Below are 5,912 nucleotides of genomic sequence, written 5' to 3'. Positions count from 1 at the left end.
CAAAGGCCTACATTGTACCATGCACATTTTACGTAATGGGATAATCATGATATGAGTAATATTATTATCCTAGAGTGTCAAATGCCTTGTCTTACACCAACAAAGAGCAACACTTGCTTAAATACATTTTTAGGCACTCTCTAGTTTTCCAAAGTGGCAAGTAGCCTTCAAAGTCTCTCCAACATACACACATGCATGCATATATGCATATACACATGTATACATGTATATATGCATGTATACATGCATATATACATGTATACATGTGTATATGCATATATGCATGCATGTGTGTATGTTGGAGAGACTTTGAAAGCTACTATGTGTATATACATGTATTCATGCAAGCATACATATATACATACATGCATTCTCTCTCCCTCTATCTTGAAAACTCTCTCTCTCCCACATTCTCTCTCTCACTTTTGCAGACATAATTATTCATAATCCCTTTCAAATTGCCTTGTCCTTTCAACTCTCTCTCTCTCTCTCTCTCTCTCTCTCTCTCTCTCTCTCTCTCTCTCTCTCTCTCTTTGTCTCTTCTGTTTATCTCTCTTTTTAAATAGTTGAAGAAGTCACACCTCCACAACTAAAACAAAAGGGAGTGAAATTGGCCAAAGTTTGTGAGGCTCACAAGGTAGGCAAACGGGCAGTGTCTTAAGAGGGAAGAGCCATCATCCAATAAATTTGTACTCCTAAACCAACACTCTCAACCTCTAGTTGATACAGAGTCTCTGCCTTTTTCCATCAAGTCCTTTTCCAATACGGGATGTTCTAGATAACTAGTGGATTTTTTTTTCTTTTTTCCTATTTGTTCATCTTGTCAACCCAATGGATTAGGTAATGTTATAGGCTTGTAATGCTTGTATGGGTCCCATAGGTCATATTTGGCCTCCTGTTGACGTAAAGTAAATTGATCATTCTATCTATCTCTAAATCTCTCTCTCTCTCTCTCTCTCTCTCTCTCTCTCTCTCTCTCTCTCTCTCTCTCTCTTTATGCAAGAATATCAATGTGCACTCTTACCCTTGAGAGAGCTTACATACATGTGATTTATGTAATGTAAGGAAGCTATGCGCTATTAGTCTCTCTCTCTCTCTCTCTCTCTCTCTCTCTCTCTCTCTCTCTCTCTCTCTCTCTCTTTCTCTCTCTCTCTCTCTCTCCCCCCCCTTATGGGGATTAAAATCTAAGCAACAAGAGGGTTAATTTGGCCATGTTCAACAATCCCACCTATAAAATAAGGAAGGGTTAAAGTAGTTCTCATGTGCACAGAATGGAAGGGGAGAGAAAAGGGAAAGGAAGGGAGAGGAGGTGAAGTGCCCCAGAATGGGTTCCTCTCATGAGTGTCCTCCTTGCTCTTTGTATAGCCTTGGGAAGCAACCTATGAGAGGCTACTCTACTCTAGAAGTATTATGGTTACTATGTTGAAGAGAAAGTTGAGGAGGTAAACTTGATAGTATGTAGAAAATATGCCCCCCAACCTTTCGATGTTTCTAAAAAAATCAAATCATTACCCAATGCAAATCCCTCTCATAGGTATGGTTATTAATTGTAATTTCAAAGGTCACAAGACCTTTATATCAGAAAGAAATTAATTTGAATATATTAGTTTGAGAAAGTATTGACGTGTGCATCTCTCACTCTAATAACCTCTCTCTCTCTCTCTCTCTCTCTCTCTCTCTCTCTCTCTCTCTCTCTCTCTCTCTCCCTCTCTCTCTCTTTACATGTTAGGCATCTCATGTTAGTTGTTAACCACTTCATTGGTTAACATAGTTTTGCCCACACGTCCTACGTAAGGTGCTTTGCCATCTTACCTATGTGAATGGGCACTTATCTATTGTAAGATGGCACTGGAATATATAAAGTGGCCTTACCATATGCATAATGTCTAATAGGGAAAGTCTACGGACTTAGTGTACATAGTTGCTTAAGACTAGTAATAGAGGCCATACCACTTTTGAGTTTGGCTAATTTAGTGTGAAAACTAGTCATTTGTATATGTCACTATCTATTGTAAGACAACACTGTAATATATAAAGTGGCCTTACCATATGCATAATGTCCAATAGGGAAAGTCTACGGACTTAGCGCACATGGTTGCTTAAGACTAGTAATAGAGGCCAGACCACTTTTGAGTTTGGCTAGTTTAGTGTGAATACTAGTCATTTCTATATGTCATTTTTGACAATAAGCAATACATAATCATTTCCTTGTAATATTTTACGTGTGAGCTCTCCTTCTTCCCTCTTCTTGCTAGTTTAGTGTGAAAACTAGTAATTTGTATACGTCATTTTTTACAATAATCATTCCCTTGCAATATTCTACTTTTGAGCTCTCCTTCTTTCCTTTTCTTGCTTGCTTGTATGCTTTTGAATCTTGTCTACTTGATGGATACATGCTAGATAGGTTTGATTGTGGGTTTTGTTCTTGCATTTGCTTCCTCTTCTTCCCCCACCTTTCGTGAGACAGAACCATTGCGAAGAGAGATCTCTAGTTTCATCCATCAAGGCATAGAGATCTCTCCCTTCACTCCCTTGGCAAGAAGCATTCCACTGTGACAAGGGAGTGAAGATGTGAGATGGACGAGCTAGCACATCCGCATGGAAAGTTGCATTTATAGATTTGAGGTAAAACCCAACAACACATGCTTTATAAGTCTAAGTTAAGCTCTTAACTTGAATATATTTGGCACCATTGTTGCCAAGGACTAGCCTTAGCTTGGAGGCCTCAAAGGACTCAAGTTTGAAGCATTGGTAAGTGCCCTACGACAGTTGTGTTCTATTACTCTTCCTTTAGGTGAATGCATTGAGTTCCCTCTTGGAGGTGTGGTAGCCCATAACAGTCCACAAATTGACCAATGAGAGCGATATGCTATCCGGTGTTTTGTGCAGGTATGCTGCATCTCACGTGGAGATACTTGGTTGTTCTTACAATGTAGTCCCACATGGTTTCTCCCTCCTCCTACTTGAGTGTGTCTCAAAACCTCGTATAGCTAGCCTTTTCAAGTGGATTTAGTGACCTAAACCACTAGCCTGCTTTGCCTTCAAGGGCAAAGTCAAAGTCCAAATGAAGTCCAAATAAATAGATCTTGTTGGGATCATCAATATGTCCCATGGCCTCACAAATTTGATTGAACTTCTCTAGGTACTGAATGGGATCTCCAGTTTTATCAAATTTGGTCATCATCTTTGAGATGTGGATTAGCTCGTTTTTGCCCAACTTTGAGCCTCTAGGAGCTATTTGGTTGCAACCCCCCTTCCGATTTCGAATGCCATCCTTCTTCGTATTCACGTGGTGGTGGAACATAAGGAGAGGTGGTTGTCCAAGACCCTCTGTTTTAGGGTACAAGATCTCTTGCCCTATGGGGTTGGACTGAATAGTTTCCAATGGCACTTGTCCTCTACTAGCTTGGGCTTGAGGTTGCTAGCTCGCTATGGGTAGAGAACACTTTTTGTGAATGCTCTTATGGATCCCTTTGTGATGAGGTAGTACATTGGCTCTTTACCCTTTCTTCCCTATTCCTTGTCTACAGATGTGGTCCGCTCCGTTGTTGTGACCGAATCATTATCGAACAATTGCCCTTCCATGGGGTGTGCTTTCCATGTTCTCAAATCTATCTTTAAAATTTGTGAATCCCTACGCACATACACGTGATCTAATACCCAATCATGCACCAATTTGGATTCCCTCATGAAGGGTCTCCCTAGTATTATGTCATATAAGTCGGCGGGTTGGTGCAGGAAGTCCATTACCACAAATGTATGATGGTAGCGAAGCGTAAAGAGTTTGAGTTTCACATTCTCCAAAAGTCCAATGGGTCTTGAAGATGTACCATCTACCATTTTAACGATTAGATCTGCTATTTTTAGATCGAGTTTTCCCCAGTTTTTCCAACAAATTTTCATGATGATGCTAACCCTCACCCCACCATCCAGAATAGCCAATACCTGGTACTCGTTATGATGATGAATTTCATAATAACGTCCCAATTGATTAACTAGTATCTTGACGACTCGAGTTTCCCTTATGTGTTTTAGGGGTCTTTCTGCCAAAGGTGGCAGAACCTCCTCTGTAGTATCGACTGGCTTTGGTCTGCCTTCTACCCATTCCTTCATGTCTGTCCATAGGGTTGGTTAATTTCATAGCAATTGCCCCAATGGCATTTGCACAGGTGTGGACAGTATAGTAGCGAGACTTCTTGTGTCTCTGGGTTCTCTAGAGATTGAGGGTTCTCTCCCTAGGTGTGTGTCTCGTATTCATCCTTGGGGAAGGAATGGATGGACTCACCTAGCGCATTTTCCTCAAACATTCTAGACATTGTGTTTGCTTGAGATCCCTATTCTGTTTCTTTTGGAATTGGAGTACGTACGTTCGATTCCCTTTCCCTTGTTGGCTTGTTCCTTGGATACATTGTATCCCTAATCTAGCTAGCCCTTGGCTTGTTGACTTCATGAAGCCGCTGACATTCTTCTACTAAGGCTCTATCATCCTCAACTTTTCTTATCTCTTCATTGGCATTTGGGTACTGACTGACTCCTTTAGGGGTTGATGGTCTCCCCCTTTGCTCCTCTAGGTCAGGCTCTTTGTGGTTGATCCCTTGATCCCCTTCTTCTCTCGATTGGGTGGATCCAGTGTCGATTGTATCTTCTTCGGATCCATCTTAGATTGTGACCCTAGTGTCACCCTTACCCACTTTTTTCACTCTTCTCCTCTGCAAGCCAATTCTGGAAATGGTCGCATCTGCTCGGTTCTTCCCCTTGTCTCCCAGTTTTGGGACTAGGCTCATGTCAAGACATTGAGTGGTGTGATATTTCCAATCTACACACTAATCATTCGGATGGTGGCCTGATTAGAAGTGGAAGTAGAACCTCTTGCGCAGTATGGAAAATCCTTGATCAAATTATCAATACCACATTTAGTACAAGTGAGTATTGGCATGTCATTGGGCGAAGCAGTCAATTGTTGGGGTTTGTGCGTATGAACCACATTCTTGTTTGGGCACTTAGCGATTCAATGTGGCCCTCCACCATAGCCAAAACATTGTAGCGGTCCTCTTCTCATGTTCAAGTTCATGTCCTTACCCTTCCACTATACTGTGGTATGAAACACAGGCACTAGCACCTTATTCTATAGGACATAGAATATTCAAGTGTGACCTCCGCATCTTCTTCATAGTACTCCCTGCTAAGCTCTACTTCTCGTACCATATCAATATCTTATGATGACTCTTCAATAAATACTTGGTTGATTTTAGCATGTGGTGGTAGAACCGGTGGTGGTAGAGGTGAAGTGTCTTGTACCCAGAACATCTCTTCTTCTAGGGTTACAAACCCTTCCTCAACTCTGGGCTCTTCATTAATGCGTTCTAAGTTTGGAATTTCTCCTTCACTTCTTCCCATGACTATCTCTGGCTCCTTACCCCATGATTGGAGTAGGTTTAAACCTCCCATCTCCTTTTGTTTAGCTCTCTCCCTTCGAGTATCGAGCTCTTGTTTCCTTAAGCTCAACTCTCGTTAGCTGTCATTCCACCTTGATCCTTTTTAGATCTAACTCTACTTCCTTTGAGGTGGCAAAGAATACTTGACCCGTCTTGGCCACACTTTCCATGTCCCATCTCATTCGGGGGGTGCCAGTGCTCAATAGCGTTGAATTTGATGCTTGGATGGGCACTTCTTGCCTTGGACCAAGTCCAGCGCTAGTTGACAGACCCATGCCCGCAAACTATGCTTCTTTGTTCATAACTAGTTTGAAGACCAAAAATCCCCGGGCGATATCAATGATACCAGTGGATCTGGTTGGGGAGGGTGGCTTCTCCTCTTCCCCAAACACAGAGTACCTTAACCCTTCTTCCATGGACTCTTCACTACTAGTTTCAATGGTGGTCAGATTCCTTAAAACACTCAAGAGAGTGCTT

Source organism: Cibotium barometz, chromosome 5 (genome assembly GCF_041138505.1).
Source record: "Cibotium barometz isolate CiBa-2024 chromosome 5, ASM4113850v1, whole genome shotgun sequence".
Taxonomy (NCBI): Eukaryota; Viridiplantae; Streptophyta; class Polypodiopsida; order Cyatheales; family Cibotiaceae; genus Cibotium; species Cibotium barometz.
The sequence above is the reverse complement of the archived record's forward strand: the minus strand, read 5'-3'. Positions refer to the sequence as shown.